This window comes from Phyllobates terribilis, unplaced genomic scaffold (genome assembly GCF_046119375.1).
Source record: "Phyllobates terribilis strain yellow unplaced genomic scaffold, ASM4611937v1 Scaffold_376__1_contigs__length_1858288, whole genome shotgun sequence".
In the NCBI taxonomy this organism is placed as follows: Eukaryota; Metazoa; Chordata; class Amphibia; order Anura; family Dendrobatidae; genus Phyllobates; species Phyllobates terribilis.
In genome coordinates, this window is record NW_027363136.1 from 1,415,870 (window position 1) to 1,432,319 (window position 16,450).

Genomic DNA, 16,450 nt, shown 5'->3' on the forward strand with positions numbered 1-16,450 from the left:
CAGAAAAGAAAGTGTTCAACAAAGGATTCATGTTACACACGCGCTGCATATCACACAACCCAAAATCATTCACTAACTCCAATAATGCTTTCCCAGACACATCCACATTCACTCTCCCCACATCACAGTTCATATCACCCACAATTACCACAGGTATTCTTCCTGGAACAAAAAGCTTAATTTTTTCAAATAAATTTTTGCGCTCATTTTTTTCAACTGGCGCATAAACATTAATAACACAAAACTTTACATTCTTGTATACAAAATTAGCAAGGATACATCTCCCCACCTCAATAACCAAATAATCACTCAAAACAACCTCCCTTCCTTTAACCAAAATACCCACACCATCATTCTTATTACATGCACTCCCCGACCACACAGACGCTCCATAAGACCATTCATCCCCTTTCACACCATCCACTACCCCACATTCTTGTAAACAAAAAATAGATGCATTTTGCATAGCTAAAAACTCAAAAATAGCAGCTCTTCTTACTTTACTTTTAAACACTCTTACGTTTTGGGACACTATGGTAAATCCCATAATACTTCTACTCCTTCACCAATTACACAAAGAAATAGCCTTTGGCCTAAACCAAAGCTCACAAGAGGACAAAAAGAAAAAACATTTACAATATTATATGGTGACACTATCCAGCACCACCACTATCCTCCTCCGCCATCAGAACAGAACAGCTGGTTTCCGACCCGCTGGCTTCACCAGCCACACTCCTCATTCTGGCAGTTCTGATCTTCCTCTGAGGCTCACTAAAATCTGCATCATCACTGCCCCCACCATCCTCCCTACGACTCTTCTTTGCACCCCTATCATCCTCCGAAGAAAAATCTTCAATGTTTTCAGGACCCGAAGGGTGTTCAGGACTGTCGGGTTCCGAGATTTGCACTTCACATCCTGTTGCGTCCATTGCCTCTCCAAAAGTCATCATCTCAGGCAGCTCTGCTTCCACCACTTTCCTAGATATTCTCGCAGACACTGCCTTTTTCTCCACCTTTGCCACTTCCCTCCAGAACTCCTTTTCTTCCCTCCGCTTCTTCCTCATTTCTTCAGCAGAAGAAGAACATGGTCTCAGGGACACCTCCTCTGGCGCCGTAGAGGGAGAGGCTCTACCAGTTTCCCGCCTCCTTCCCTCTCTCTCCTCCCTCTCCAATCTTTCCAGCACTTTCAGTGCGCTTGCCATCTGCCTCCTCTCCAGCTCTTCCTCCTTCTGTTCTTTATCAGAACGTCTAGGTGCACTCATAGGACAGTCCTTATACATGTGATCACTACTCCCACAGACATCACAGGACTTGGCCTCTGGACACTGGTTGGCCATATGCCCCTCCTTTCTGCAATTTCAGCAACACTGCCCTTTAAGGCATGTTACCATGGTATGTCCGAAAGAAAAGCATCTACGGCAAAACATGGGCTGGCCTGGGTAAAAGAGGAAACCTCTATGGCCTGCAACGGAAAAATTTGATGGAGGGTGTCTAAAGCCCCCCACACTGTCAGGATCCCTTTTCAATTTCACACGGAATTTATACTGACAGTTAAAGATTCCTAGACAATTGACTTGCTTCACTCCCTTCCGCACATATTCACAGTAGCGAGAGAGGAAGCACTCCAGCAGCTCAGGGTCTGTAAAAGGGTTATAGACAGTCACAGTCACCTCCTTTTCTTGCAGACCAAACAAAGGTTCCCATCTAACTCCTTCCAAGCAGGGGTCACTAGAGTGACCACGGAGCCATTCAAAGACATTAAGGCAAACATCCTGGTCCATAAAGGTAACGTCATAATTACCTTGACGTGAAAATTCGTTGACACTGAAGATCTCAGAACGTCTTGCTCCAGCTTTGCCTTCAACGATGTCTTGGACAATGAAAACCACGTTGTTCTTGTTCTGGTCAGATGGATCCACGGACAAACGGATGGTGTTCTTCACAAAAGACATCTTGGATTCTGTCGGTATGGAATACCACAGGAAAAAGCAGAAAATCCTCCACAAAAGGGTCCGGATTCCTCCAGGAGACTCGCACCAATCAAGGTACAGTCATACGATCGCAGCCAAAAGGCCGAGAAGCGATAACCAGAATTGGTTTCAAACTACGGAGCCACCCAAGGATCCTGAAAAGTCCATTAGTGGAGATGAGCTCCTGGACTCCCGTTAAGAAGACATGTTGTCAACCTCTAGATCCCTTACATGCCTGCACTTTTCGGCTTGCTGCTGCTGCAATCCACGCGTTTTAGATCTGCATAACTCCACCTCTTTAAACACAGCACCTTCACCCCCTGCTGTTCCCACCCGCCTCAACACCGTTGGAAGGGAGGAGAACCAATTAAGGCGGGGGGTGGGGTGGAACGAGCAGCTGTCTACCCTTAGCAGGAGGGCTCCTGATTACATACCTCTCCTGCTGCTGCTGCTGCTGGCTGTCCAGCAGCAGACTGATGGTGGCTGCTGCTGTGCACAGGTATATAAAGGCTCAGAGCCTATTATGACACGCGCAGCCAGCGTTCCATTGCCACATTCCATCTACTGCAGGCAGGATACCTGGCTGGCTGAATGTCGCTGAGAAGCTCACAGAGACCGCCATAAGCAACAGTTTAACAGAATGCCACAGACTAATCAACCAAACTTTTTGGGTTGGGTTCTCTTTTATAGTCTGCAGGCATTAAATGAAAGAAGTCAGTGTTCCAGCAGAAGGAGACAACGTTTCAGAAAAGGCATTGTAGCAAACCAAAAAAGAAATTTTAAGCGCAGCAGAGTAACCAGCGCACATACCTGTTAGCTCAGGTGAGTTTAAAAGGCTGCTGTTGATAACAAGGGCATTTGCTAAATAGATGGTGTGTGTGCAACAATATACTGAAAGGTCAATTATATTGTGCAGCTTATCTCACCACCTGTAGTTATTTAGGTGAAAGCTCCAAAATGCTTGCCTAATATGTCTGTTTATCCAAAAGGAAGTAAAAAGGGAGAGCTAGAAAGATAGCATTGCATCACATTACATGGCAATGCAATGCACAGTTGCTGAAGTTGAACCAAAATGAGCTTGTAATCTGGCTTCTGCAACTTTGAACATGAAAAATCCAATGAGGAGAAGAAAAGCAAAGCCAAAGAGTCCATCCCAAAATCCGACAAACAAGCAAAATGAACAAAAAACATTGAATTCAATTCTTTCTGATTTTAGAAACTGCATTAAAGAAGGGGTGCACCGGTCCTGGAGATACTGCAATACCAGGTCAATGCGTGGAGTGGACAGAGCAAGCTCTTTTTCCATCTCCCTGTTCTAAAAATCCATTTAATATATGGTCCCCAGATAGGGGACGTATCAGATATTAAACTGATAAGAACAGATACTACACTTGATCTTAGCCAAAAGGCCGAGAAGCGATAACCAGAATTGGTTTCAAACTACGGAGCCACCCAAGGATCCTGAAAAGTCCATTTGTGGAGATGAGCTCCTGGACTCCCGTTAAGAAGACATGTTGTCAACCTCTAGATCCCTTACATGCCTGCACTTTTCGGCTTGCTGCTGCTGCAATCCACGCGTTTTAGATCTGCATAACTCCACCTCTTTAAACACAGCACCTTCACCCCCTGCTGTTCCCACCCGCCTCAACACCGTTGGAAGGGAGGAGAACCAATTAAGGCGGGGGGTGGGGTGGAACGAGCAGCTGTCTACCCTTAGCAGGAGGGCTCCTGATTACATACCTCTCCTGCTGCTGCTGCTGGCTGTCCAGCAGCAGACTGAAGGTGGCTGCTGCTGTGCACAGGTATATAAAGGCTCAGAGCCTATTATGACACGCGCAGCCAGCGTTCCATTGCCACATTCCATCTACTGCAGGCAGGATACCTGGCTGGCTGAATGTCGCTGAGAAGCTCACAGAGACCGCCATAAGCAACAGTTTAACAGAATGCCACAGACTAATCAACCAAACTTTTTGGGTTGGGGTCTCTTTTATAGTCTGCAGGCATTAAATGAAAGAAGTCAGTGTTCCAGCAGAAGGAGACAACGTTTCAGAAAAGGCATTGTAGCAAACCAAAAAAGAAATTTTAAGCGCAGCAGAGTAACCAGCGCACATACCTGTTAGCTCAGGTGAGTTTAAAAGGCTGCTGTTGATAACAAGGGCATTTGCTAAATAGATGGTGTGTGTGCAACAATATACTGAAAGGTCAATTATATTGTGCAGCTTATCTCACCACCTGTAGTTATTTAGGTGAAAGCTCCAAAATGCTTGCCTAATATGTCTGTTTATCCAAAAGGAAGTAAAAAGGGAGAGCTAGAAAGATAGCATTGCATCACATTACATGGCAATGCAATGCACAGTTGCTGAAGTTGAACCAAAATGAGCTTGTAATCTGGCTTCTGCAACTTTGAACTTGAAAAATCCAATGAGGAGAAGAAAAGCAAAGCCAAAGAGTCCATCCCAAAATCCGACAAACAAGCAAAATGAACAAAAAACATTGAATTCAATTCTTTCTGATTTTAGAAACTGCATTAAAGAAGGGGTGCACCGGTCCTGGAGATACTGCAATACCAGGTCAATGCGTGGAGTGGACAGAGCAAGCTCTTTTTCCATCTCCCTGTTCTAAAAATCCATTTAATATATGGTCCCCAGATAGGGGACGTATCAGATATTAAACTGATAAGAACAGATACTACACTTGATCTTAGCCAAAAGGCCGAGAAGCGATAACCAGAATTGGTTTCAAACTACGGAGCCACCCAAGGATCCTGAAAAGTCCATTTGTGGAGATGAGCTCCTGGACTCCCGTTAAGAAGACATGTTGTCAACCTCTAGATCCCTTACATGCCTGCACTTTTCGGCTTGCTGCTGCTGCAATCCACGCGTTTTAGATCTGCATAACTCCACCTCTTTAAACACAGCACCTTCACCCCCTGCTGTTCCCACCCGCCTCAACACCGTTGGAAGGGAGGAGAACCAATTAAGGCGGGGGGTGGGGTGGAACGAGCAGCTGTCTACCCTTAGCAGGAGGGCTCCTGATTACATACCTCTCCTGCTGCTGCTGCTGCTGGCTGTCCAGCAGCAGACTGAAGGTGGCTGCTGCTGTGCACAGGTATATAAAGGCTCAGAGCCTATTATGACACGCGCAGCCAGCGTTCCATTGCCACATTCCATCTACTGCAGGCAGGATACCTGGCTGGCTGAATGTCGCTGAGAAGCTCACAGAGACCGCCATAAGCAACAGTTTAACAGAATGCCACAGACTAATCAACCAAACTTTTTGGGTTGGGTTCTCTTTTATAGTCTGCAGGCATTAAATGAAAGAAGTCAGTGTTCCAGCAGAAGGAGACAACGTTTCAGAAAAGGCATTGTAGCAAACCAAAAAAGACATTTTAAGCGCAGCAGAGTAACCAGCGCACATACCTGTTAGCTCAGGTGAGTTTAAAAGGCTGCTGTTGATAACAAGGGCATTTGCTAAATAGATGGTGTGTGTGCAACAATATACTGAAAGGTCAATTATATTGTGCAGCTTATCTCACCACCTGTAGTTATTTAGGTGAAAGCTCCAAAATGCTTGCCTAATATGTCTGTTTATCCAAAAGGAAGTAAAAAGGGAGAGCTAGAAAGATAGCATTGCATCACATTACATGGCAATGCAATGCACAGTTGCTGAAGTTGAACCAAAATGAGCTTGTAATCTGGCTTCTGCAACTTTGAACATGAAAAATCCAATGAGGAGAAGAAAAGCAAAGCCAAAGAGTCCATCCCAAAATCCGACAAACAAGCAAAATGAACAAAAAACATTGAATTCAATTCTTTCTGATTTTAGAAACTGCATTAAAGAAGGGGTGCACCGGTCCTGGAGATACTGCAATACCAGGTCAATGCGTGGAGTGGACAGAGCAAGCTCTTTTTCCATCTCCCTGTTCTAAAAATCCATTTAATATATGGTCCCCAGATAGGGGACGTATCAGATATTAAACTGATAAGAACAGATACTACACTTGATCTTAGCCAAAAGGCCGAGAAGCGATAACCAGAATTGGTTTCAAACTACGGAGCCACCCAAGGATCCTGAAAAGTCCATTTGTGGAGATGAGCTCCTGGACTCCCGTTAAGAAGACATGTTGTCAACCTCTAGATCCCTTACATGCCTGCACTTTTCGGCTTGCTGCTGCTGCAATCCACGCGTTTTAGATCTGCATAACTCCACCTCTTTAAACACAGCACCTTCACCCCCTGCTGTTCCCACCCGCCTCAACACCGTTGGAAGGGAGGAGAACCAATTAAGGCGGGGGGTGGGGTGGAACGAGCAGCTGTCTACCCTTAGCAGGAGGGCTCCTGATTACATACCTCTCCTGCTGCTGCTGCTGCTGGCTGTCCAGCAGCAGACTGAAGGTGGCTGCTGCTGTGCACAGGTATATAAAGGCTCAGAGCCTATTATGACACGCGCAGCCAGCGTTCCATTGCCACATTCCAACTACTGCAGGCAGGATACCTGGCTGGCTGAATGTCGCTGAGAAGCTCACAGAGACCGCCATAAGCAACAGTTTAACAGAATGCCACAGACTAATCAACCAAACTTTTTGGGTTGGGTTCTCTTTTATAGTCTGCAGGCATTAAATGAAAGAAGTCAGTGTTCCAGCAGAAGGAGACAACGTTTCAGAAAAGGCATTGTAGCAAACCAAAAAAGAAATTTTAAGCGCAGCAGAGTAACCAGCGCACATACCTGTTAGCTCAGGTGAGTTTAAAAGGCTGCTGTTGATAACAAGGGCATTTGCTAAATAGATGGTGTGTGTGCAACAATATACTGAAAGGTCAATTATATTGTGCAGCTTATCTCACCACCTGTAGTTATTTAGGTGAAAGCTCCAAAATGCTTGCCTAATATGTCTGTTTATCCAAAAGGAAGTAAAAAGGGAGAGCTAGAAAGATAGCATTGCATCACATTACATGGCAATGCAATGCACAGTTGCTGAAGTTGAACCAAAATGAGCTTGTAATCTGGCTTCTGCAACTTTGAACATGAAAAATCCATTGAGGAGAAGAAAAGCAAAGCCAAAGAGTCCATCCCAAAATCCGACAAACAAGCAAAATGAACAAAAAACATTGAATTCAATTCTTTCTGATTTTAGAAACTGCATTAAAGAAGGGGTGCACCGGTCCTGGAGATACTGCAATACCAGGTCAATGCGTGGAGTGGACAGAGCAAGCTCTTTTTCCATCTCCCTGTTCTAAAAATCCATTTAATATATGGTCCCCAGATAGGGGACGTATCAGATATTAAACTGATAAGAACAGATACTACACTTGATCTTAGCCAAAAGGCCGAGAAGCGATAACCAGAATTGGTTTCAAACTACGGAGCCACCCAAGGATCCTGAAAAGTCCATTTGTGGAGATGAGCTCCTGGACTCCCGTTAAGAAGACATGTTGTCAACCTCTAGATCCCTTACATGCCTGCACTTTTCGGCTTGCTGCTGCTGCAATCCACGCGTTTTAGATCTGCATAACTCCACCTCTTTAAACACAGCACCTTCACCCCCTGCTGTTCCCACCCGCCTCAACACCGTTGGAAGGGAGGAGAACCAATTAAGGCGGGGGGTGGGGTGGAACGAGCAGCTGTCTACCCTTAGCAGGAGGGCTCCTGATTACATACCTCTCCTGCTGCTGCTGCTGCTGGCTGTCCAGCAGCAGACTGAAGGTGGCTGCTGCTGTGCACAGGTATATAAAGGCTCAGAGCCTATTATGACACGCGCAGCCAGCGTTCCATTGCCACATTCCATCTACTGCAGGCAGGATACCTGGCTGGCTGAATGTCGCTGAGAAGCTCACAGAGACCGCCATAAGCAACAGTTTAACAGAATGCCACAGACTAATCAACCAAACTTTTTGGGTTGGGTTCTCTTTTATAGTCTGCAGGCATTAAATGAAAGAAGTCAGTGTTCCAGCAGAAGGAGACAACGTTTCAGAAAAGGCATTGTAGCAAACCAAAAAAGAAATTTTAAGCGCAGCAGAGTAACCAGCGCACATACCTGTTAGCTCAGGTGAGTTTAAAAGGCTGCTGTTGATAACAAGGGCATTTGCTAAATAGATGGTGTGTGTGCAACAATATACTGAAAGGTCAATTATATTGTGCAGCTTATCTCACCACCTGTAGTTATTTAGGTGAAAGCTCCAAAATGCTTGCCTAATATGTCTGTTTATCCAAAAGGAAGTAAAAAGGGAGAGCTAGAAAGATAGCATTGCATCACATTACATGGCAATGCAATGCACAGTTGCTGAAGTTGAACCAAAATGAGCTTGTAATCTGGCTTCTGCAACTTTGAACATGAAAAATCCAATGAGGAGAAGAAAAGCAAAGCCAAAGAGTCCATCCCAAAATCCGACAAACAAGCAAAATGAACAAAAAACATTGAATTCAATTCTTTCTGATTTTAGAAACTGCATTAAAGAAGGGGTGCACCGGTCCTGGAGATACTGCAATACCAGGTCAATGCGTGGAGTGGACAGAGCAAGCTCTTTTTCCATCTCCCTGTTCTAAAAATCCATTTAATATATGGTCCCCAGATAGGGGACGTATCAGATATTAAACTGATAAGAACAGATACTACACTTGATCTTAGCCAAAAGGCCGAGAAGCGATAACCAGAATTGGTTTCAAACTACGGAGCCACCCAAGGATCCTGAAAAGTCCATTTGTGGAGATGAGCTCCTGGACTCCCGTTAAGAAGACATGTTGTCAACCTCTAGATCCCTTACATGCCTGCACTTTTCGGCTTGCTGCTGCTGCAATCCACGCGTTTTAGATCTGCATAACTCCACCTCTTTAAACACAGCACCTTCACCCCCTGCTGTTCCCACCCGCCTCAACACCGTTGGAAGGGAGGAGAACCAATTAAGGCGGGGGGTGGGGTGGAACGAGCAGCTGTCTACCCTTAGCAGGAGGGCTCCTGATTACATACCTCTCCTGCTGCTGCTGCTGCTGGCTGTCCAGCAGCAGACTGAAGGTGGCTGCTGCTGTGCACAGGTATATAAAGGCTCAGAGCCTATTATGACACGCGCAGCCAGCGTTCCATTGCCACATTCCATCTACTGCAGGCAGGATACCTGGCTGGCTGAATGTCGCTGAGAAGCTCACAGAGACCGCCATAAGCAACAGTTTAACAGAATGCCACAGACTAATCAACCAAACTTTTTGGGTTGGGTTCTCTTTTATAGTCTGCAGGCATTAAATGAAAGAAGTCAGTGTTCCAGCAGAAGGAGACAACGTTTCAGAAAAGGCATTGTAGCAAACCAAAAAAGAAATTTTAAGCGCAGCAGAGTAACCAGCGCACATACCTGTTAGCTCAGGTGAGTTTAAAAGGCTGCTGTTGATAACAAGGGCATTTGCTAAATAGATGGTGTGTGTGCAACAATATACTGAAAGGTCAATTATATTGTGCAGCTTATCTCACCACCTGTAGTTATTTAGGTGAAAGCTCCAAAATGCTTGCCTAATATGTCTGTTTATCCAAAAGGAAGTAAAAAGGGAGAGCTAGAAAGATAGCATTGCATCACATTACATGGCAATGCAATGCACAGTTGCTGAAGTTGAACCAAAATGAGCTTGTAATCTGGCTTCTGCAAATTTGAACATGAAAAATCCAATGAGGAGAAGAAAAGCAAAGCCAAAGAGTCCATCCCAAAATCCGACAAACAAGCAAAATGAACAAAAAACATTGAATTCAATTCTTTCTGATTTTAGAAACTGCATTAAAGAAGGGGTGCACCGGTCCTGGAGATACTGCAATACCAGGTCAATGCGTGGAGTGGACAGAGCAAGCTCTTTTTCCATCTCCCTGTTCTAAAAATCCATTTAATATATGGTCCCCAGATAGGGGACGTATCAGATATTAAACTGATAAGAACAGATACTACACTTGATCTTAGCCAAAAGGCCGAGAAGCGATAACCAGAATTGGTTTCAAACTACGGAGCCACCCAAGGATCCTGAAAAGTCCATTTGTGGAGATGAGCTCCTGGACTCCCGTTAAGAAGACATGTTGTCAACCTCTAGATCCCTTACATGCCTGCACTTTTCGGCTTGCTGCTGCTGCAATCCACGCATTTTAGATCTGCATAACTCCACCTCTTTAAACACAGCACCTTCACCCCCTGCTGTTCCCACCCGCCTCAACACCGTTGGAAGGGAGGAGAACCAATTAAGGCGGGGGGTGGGGTGGAACGAGCAGCTGTCTACCCTTAGCAGGAGGGCTCCTGATTACATACCTCTCCTGCTGCTGCTGCTGCTGGCTGTCCAGCAGCAGACTGAAGGTGGCTGCTGCTGTGCACAGGTATATAAAGGCTCAGAGCCTATTATGACACGCGCAGCCAGCGTTCCATTGCCACATTCCATCTACTGCAGGCAGGATACCTGGCTGGCTGAATGTCGCTGAGAAGCTCACAGAGACCGCCATAAGCAACAGTTTAACAGAATGCCACAGACTAATCAACCAAACTTTTTGGGTTGGGTTCTCTTTTATAGTCTGCAGGCATTAAATGAAAGAAGTCAGTGTTCCAGCAGAAGGAGACAACGTTTCAGAAAAGGCATTGTAGCAAACCAAAAAAGAAATTTTAAGCGCAGCAGAGTAACCAGCGCACATACCTGTTAGCTCAGGTGAGTTTAAAAGGCTGCTGTTGATAACAAGGGCATTTGCTAAATAGATGGTGTGTGTGCAACAATATACTGAAAGGTCAATTATATTGTGCAGCTTATCTCACCACCTGTAGTTATTTAGGTGAAAGCTCCAAAATGCTTGCCTAATATGTCTGTTTATCCAAAAGGAAGTAAAAAGGGAGAGCTAGAAAGATAGCATTGCATCACATTACATGGCAATGCAATGCACAGTTGCTGAAGTTGAACCAAAATGAGCTTGTAATCTGGCTTCTGCAACTTTGAACATGAAAAATCCAATGAGGAGAAGAAAAGCAAAGCCAAAGAGTCCATCCCAAAATCCGACAAACAAGCAAAATGAACAAAAAACATTGAATTCAATTCTTTCTGATTTTAGAAACTGCATTAAAGAAGGGGTGCACCGGTCCTGGAGATACTGCAATACCAGGTCAATGCGTGGAGTGGACAGAGCAAGCTCTTTTTCCATCTCCCTGTTCTAAAAATCCATTTAATATATGGTCCCCAGATAGGGGACGTATCAGATATTAAACTGATAAGAACAGATACTACACTTGATCTTAGCCAAAAGGCCGAGAAGCGATAACCAGAATTGGTTTCAAACTACGGAGCCACCCAAGGATCCTGAAAAGTCCATTTGTGGAGATGAGCTCCTGGACTCCCGTTAAGAAGACATGTTGTCAACCTCTAGATCCCTTACATGCCTGCACTTTTCGGCTTGCTGCTGCTGCAATCCACGCGTTTTAGATCTGCATAACTCCACCTCTTTAAACACAGCACCTTCACCCCCTGCTGTTCCCACCCGCCTCAACACCGTTGGAAGGGAGGAGAACCAATTAAGGCGGGGGGTGGGGTGGAACGAGCAGCTGTCTACCCTTAGCAGGAGGGCTCCTGATTACATACCTCTCCTGCTGCTGCTGCTGCTGGCTGTCCAGCAGCAGACTGAAGGTGGCTGCTGCTGTGCACAGGTATATAAAGGCTCAGAGCCTATTATGACACGCGCAGCCAGCTTTCCATTGCCACATTCCATCTACTGCAGGCAGGATACCTGGCTGGCTGAATGTCGCTGAGAAGCTCACAGAGACCGCCATAAGCAACAGTTTAACAGAATGCCACAGACTAATCAACCAAACTTTTTGGGTTGGGTTCTCTTTTATAGTCTGCAGGCATTAAATGAAAGAAGTCAGTGTTCCAGCAGAAGGAGACAACGTTTCAGAAAAGGCATTGTAGCAAACCAAAAAAGAAATTTTAAGCGCAGCAGAGTAACCAGCGCACATACCTGTTAGCTCAGGTGAGTTTAAAAGGCTGCTGTTGATAACAAGGGCATTTGCTAAATAGATGGTGTGTGTGCAACAATATACTGAAAGGTCAATTATATTGTGCAGCTTATCTCACCACCTGTAGTTATTTAGGTGAAAGCTCCAAAATGCTTGCCTAATATGTCTGTTTATCCAAAAGGAAGTAAAAAGGGAGAGCTAGAAAGATAGCATTGCATCACATTACATGGCAATGCAATGCACAGTTGCTGAAGTTGAACCAAAATGAGCTTGTAATCTGGCTTCTGCAACTTTGAACATGAAAAATCCAATGAGGAGAAGAAAAGCAAAGCCAAAGAGTCCATCCCAAAATCCGACAAACAAGCAAAATGAACAAAAAACATTGAATTCAATTCTTTCTGATTTTAGAAACTGCATTAAAGAAGGGGTGCACCGGTCCTGGAGATACTGCAATACCAGGTCAATGCGTGGAGTGGACAGAGCAAGCTCTTTTTCCATCTCCCTGTTCTAAAAATCCATTTAATATATGGTCCCCAGATAGGGGACGTATCAGATATTAAACTGATAAGAACAGATACTACACTTGATCTTAGCCAAAAGGCCGAGAAGCGATAACCAGAATTGGTTTCAAACTACGGAGCCACCCAAGGATCCTGAAAAGTCCATTTGTGGAGATGAGCTCCTGGACTCCCGTTAAGAAGACATGTTGTCAACCTCTAGATCCCTTACATGCCTGCACTTTTCGGCTTGCTGCTGCTGCAATCCACGCGTTTTAGATCTGCATAACTCCACCTCTTTAAACACAGCACCTTCACCCCCTGCTGTTCCCACCCGCCTCAACACCGTTGGAAGGGAGGAGAACCAATTAAGGCGGGGGGTGGGGTGGAACGAGCAGCTGTCTACCCTTAGCAGGAGGGCTCCTGATTACATACCTCTCCTGCTGCTGCTGCTGCTGGCTGTCCAGCAGCAGACTGAAGGTGGCTGCTGCTGTGCACAGGTATATAAAGGCTCAGAGCCTATTATGACACGCGCAGCCAGCGTTCCATTGCCACATTCCATCTACTGCAGGCAGGATACCTGGCTGGCTGAATGTCGCTGAGAAGCTCACAGAGACCGCCATAAGCAACAGTTTAACAGAATGCCACAGACTAATCAACCAAACTTTTTGGGTTGGGTTCTCTTTTATAGTCTGCAGGCATTAAATGAAAGAAGTCAGTGTTCCAGCAGAAGGAGACAACGTTTCAGAAAAGGCATTGTAGCAAACCAAAAAAGAAATTTTAAGCGCAGCAGAGTAACCAGCGCACATACCTGTTAGCTCAGGTGAGTTTAAAAGGCTGCTGTTGATAACAAGGGCATTTGCTAAATAGATGGTGTGTGTGCAACAATATACTGAAAGGTCAATTATATTGTGCAGCTTATCTCACCACCTGTAGTTATTTAGGTGAAAGCTCCAAAATGCTTGCCTAATATGTCTGTTTATCCAAAAGGAAGTAAAAAGGGAGAGCTAGAAAGATAGCATTGCATCACATTACATGGCAATGCAATGCACAGTTGCTGAAGTTGAACCAAAATGAGCTTGTAATCTGGCTTCTGCAACTTTGAACATGAAAAATCCAATGAGGAGAAGAAAAGCAAAGCCAAAGAGTCCATCCCAAAATCCGACAAACAAGCAAAATGAACAAAAAACATTGAATTCAATTCTTTCTGATTTTAGAAACTGCATTAAAGAAGGGGTGCACCGGTCCTGGAGATACTGCAATACCAGGTCAATGCGTGGAGTGGACAGAGCAAGCTCTTTTTCCATCTCCCTGTTCTAAAAATCCATTTAATATATGGTCCCCAGATAGGGGACGTATCAGATATTAAACTGATAAGAACAGATACTACACTTGATCTTAGCCAAAAGGCCGAGAAGCGATAACCAGAATTGGTTTCAAACTACGGAGCCACCCAAGGATCCTGAAAAGTCCATTTGTGGAGATGAGCTCCTGGACTCCCGTTAAGAAGACATGTTGTCAACCTCTAGATCCCTTACATGCCTGCACTTTTCGGCTTGCTGCTGCTGCAATCCACGCGTTTTAGATCTGCATAACTCCACCTCTTTAAACACAGCACCTTCACCCCCTGCTGTTCCCACCCGCCTCAACACCGTTGGAAGGGAGGAGAACCAATTAAGGCGGGGGGTGGGGTGGAACGAGCAGCTGTCTACCCTTAGCAGGAGGGCTCCTGATTACATACCTCTCCTGCTGCTGCTGCTGCTGGCTGTCCAGCAGCAGACTGAAGGTGGCTGCTGCTGTGCACAGGTATATAAAGGCTCAGAGCCTATTATGACACGCGCAGCCAGCGTTCCATTGCCACATTCCATCTACTGCAGGCAGGATACCTGGCTGGCTGAATGTCGCTGAGAAGCTCACAGAGACCGCCATGAGCAACAGTTTAACAGAATGCCACAGACTAATCAACCAAACTTTTTGGGTTGGGTTCTCTTTTATAGTCTGCAGGCATTAAATGAAAGAAGTCAGTGTTCCAGCAGAAGGAGACAACGTTTCAGAAAAGGCATTGTAGCAAACCAAAAAAGAAATTTTAAGCGCAGCAGAGTAACCAGCGCACATACCTGTTAGCTCAGGTGAGTTTAAAAGGCTGCTGTTGATAACAAGGGCATTTGCTAAATAGATGGTGTGTGTGCAACAATATACTGAAAGGTCAATTATATTGTGCAGCTTATCTCACCACCTGTAGTTATTTAGGTGAAAGCTCCAAAATGCTTGCCTAATATGTCTGTTTATCCAAAAGGAAGTAAAAAGGGAGAGCTAGAAAGATAGCATTGCATCACATTACATGGCAATGCAATGCACAGTTGCTGAAGTTGAACCAAAATGAGCTTGTAATCTGGCTTCTGCAAATTTGAACATGAAAAATCCAATGAGGAGAAGAAAAGCAAAGCCAAAGAGTCCATCCCAAAATCCGACAAACAAGCAAAATGAACAAAAAACATTGAATTCAATTCTTTCTGATTTTAGAAACTGCATTAAAGAAGGGGTGCACCGGTCCTGGAGATACTGCAATACCAGGTCAATGCGTGGAGTGGACAGAGCAAGCTCTTTTTCCATCTCCCTGTTCTAAAAATCCATTTAATATATGGTCCCCAGATAGGGGACGTATCAGATATTAAACTGATAAGAACAGATACTACACTTGATCTTAGCCAAAAGGCCGAGAAGCGATAACCAGAATTGGTTTCAAACTACGGAGCCACCCAAGGATCCTGAAAAGTCCATTTGTGGAGATGAGCTCCTGGACTCCCGTTAAGAAGACATGTTGTCAACCTCTAGATCCCTTACATGCCTGCACTTTTCGGCTTGCTGCTGCTGCAATCCACGCGTTTTAGATCTGCATAACTCCACCTCTTTAAACACAGCACCTTCACCCCCTGCTGTTCCCACCCGCCTCAACACCGTTGGAAGGGAGGAGAACCAATTAAGGCGGGGGGTGGGGTGGAACGAGCAGCTGTCTACCCTTAGCAGGAGGGCTCCTGATTACATACCTCTCCTGCTGCTGCTGCTGCTGGCTGTCCAGCAGCAGACTGAAGGTGGCTGCTGCTGTGCACAGGTATATAAAGGCTCAGAGCCTATTATGACACGCGCAGCCAGCGTTCCATTGCCACATTCCATCTACTGCAGGCAGGATACCTGGCTGGCTGAATGTCGCTGAGAAGCTCACAGAGACCGCCATAAGCAACAGTTTAACAGAATGCCACAGACTAATCAACCAAACTTTTTGGGTTGGGTTCTCTTTTATAGTCTGCAGGCATTAAATGAAAGAAGTCAGTGTTCCAGCAGAAGGAGACAACGTTTCAGAAAAGGCATTGTAGCAAACCAAAAAAGAAATTTTAAGCGCAGCAGAGTAACCAGCGCACATACCTGTTAGCTCAGGTGAGTTTAAAAGGCTGCTGTTGATAACAAGGGCATTTGCTAAATAGATGGTGTGTGTGCAACAATATACTGAAAGGTCAATTATATTGTGCAGCTTATCTCACCACCTGTAGTTATTTAGGTGAAAGCTCCAAAATGCTTGCCTAATATGTCTGTTTATCCAAAAGGAAGTAAAAAGGGAGAGCTAGAAAGATAGCATTGCATCACATTACATGGCAATGCAATGCACAGTTGCTGAAGTTGAACCAAAATGAGCTTGTAATCTGGCTTCTGCAACTTTGAACATGAAAAATCCAATGAGGAGAAGAAAAGCAAAGCCAAAGAGTCCATCCCAAAATCCGACAAACAAGCAAAATGAACAAAAAACATTGAATTCAATTCTTTCTGATTTTAGAAACTGCATTAAAGAAGGGGTGCACCGGTCCTGGAGATACTGCAATACCAGGTCAATGCGTGGAGTGGACAGAGCAAGCTCTTTTTCCATCTCCCTGTTCTAAAAATCCATTTAATATATGGTCCCCAGATAGGGGACGTATCAGATATTAAACTGATAAGAACAGATACTACACTTGATCTTAGCCAAAAGGCCGAGAAGCGATAA

The 16,450-nt window shown here is 45.0% G+C and overlaps 11 non-coding genes across 11 annotated transcripts; all 11 read right to left on the reverse strand.

The window, feature by feature from the left end:
- Positions 1–3,200: 3,200 nt before the first annotated feature.
- Positions 3,201–3,391, reverse strand: LOC141223219 (U2 spliceosomal RNA). Its single transcript, XR_012290855.1, has one exon. It is a non-coding gene; the product is annotated as a U2 spliceosomal RNA (small nuclear RNA).
- A 1,112-nt stretch (positions 3,392–4,503) lies between these two features.
- LOC141223220 (U2 spliceosomal RNA) lies at positions 4,504–4,694 on the reverse strand. Its single transcript, XR_012290856.1, has one exon. It is a non-coding gene; the product is annotated as a U2 spliceosomal RNA (small nuclear RNA).
- Positions 4,695–5,809: 1,115 nt separating this feature from the next.
- Positions 5,810–6,000, reverse strand: LOC141223221 (U2 spliceosomal RNA). The gene has a single exon (XR_012290857.1). It is a non-coding gene; the product is annotated as a U2 spliceosomal RNA (small nuclear RNA).
- Positions 6,001–7,115: 1,115 nt separating this feature from the next.
- LOC141223222 (U2 spliceosomal RNA) lies at positions 7,116–7,306 on the reverse strand. The gene has a single exon (XR_012290858.1). It is a non-coding gene; the product is annotated as a U2 spliceosomal RNA (small nuclear RNA).
- Positions 7,307–8,421: 1,115 nt separating this feature from the next.
- LOC141223223 (U2 spliceosomal RNA) lies at positions 8,422–8,612 on the reverse strand. Its single transcript, XR_012290859.1, has one exon. It is a non-coding gene; the product is annotated as a U2 spliceosomal RNA (small nuclear RNA).
- A 1,115-nt stretch (positions 8,613–9,727) lies between these two features.
- Positions 9,728–9,918, reverse strand: LOC141223224 (U2 spliceosomal RNA). Its single transcript, XR_012290860.1, has one exon. It is a non-coding gene; the product is annotated as a U2 spliceosomal RNA (small nuclear RNA).
- A 1,115-nt stretch (positions 9,919–11,033) lies between these two features.
- On the reverse strand, positions 11,034–11,224 carry LOC141223225 (U2 spliceosomal RNA). The gene has a single exon (XR_012290861.1). It is a non-coding gene; the product is annotated as a U2 spliceosomal RNA (small nuclear RNA).
- Positions 11,225–12,339: 1,115 nt separating this feature from the next.
- On the reverse strand, positions 12,340–12,530 carry LOC141223226 (U2 spliceosomal RNA). Its single transcript, XR_012290862.1, has one exon. It is a non-coding gene; the product is annotated as a U2 spliceosomal RNA (small nuclear RNA).
- A 1,115-nt stretch (positions 12,531–13,645) lies between these two features.
- LOC141223227 (U2 spliceosomal RNA) lies at positions 13,646–13,836 on the reverse strand. The gene has a single exon (XR_012290863.1). It is a non-coding gene; the product is annotated as a U2 spliceosomal RNA (small nuclear RNA).
- A 1,115-nt stretch (positions 13,837–14,951) lies between these two features.
- LOC141223229 (U2 spliceosomal RNA) lies at positions 14,952–15,142 on the reverse strand. The gene has a single exon (XR_012290865.1). It is a non-coding gene; the product is annotated as a U2 spliceosomal RNA (small nuclear RNA).
- A 1,115-nt stretch (positions 15,143–16,257) lies between these two features.
- Positions 16,258–16,448, reverse strand: LOC141223230 (U2 spliceosomal RNA). Its single transcript, XR_012290866.1, has one exon. It is a non-coding gene; the product is annotated as a U2 spliceosomal RNA (small nuclear RNA).
- Positions 16,449–16,450: the final 2 nt, after the last annotated feature.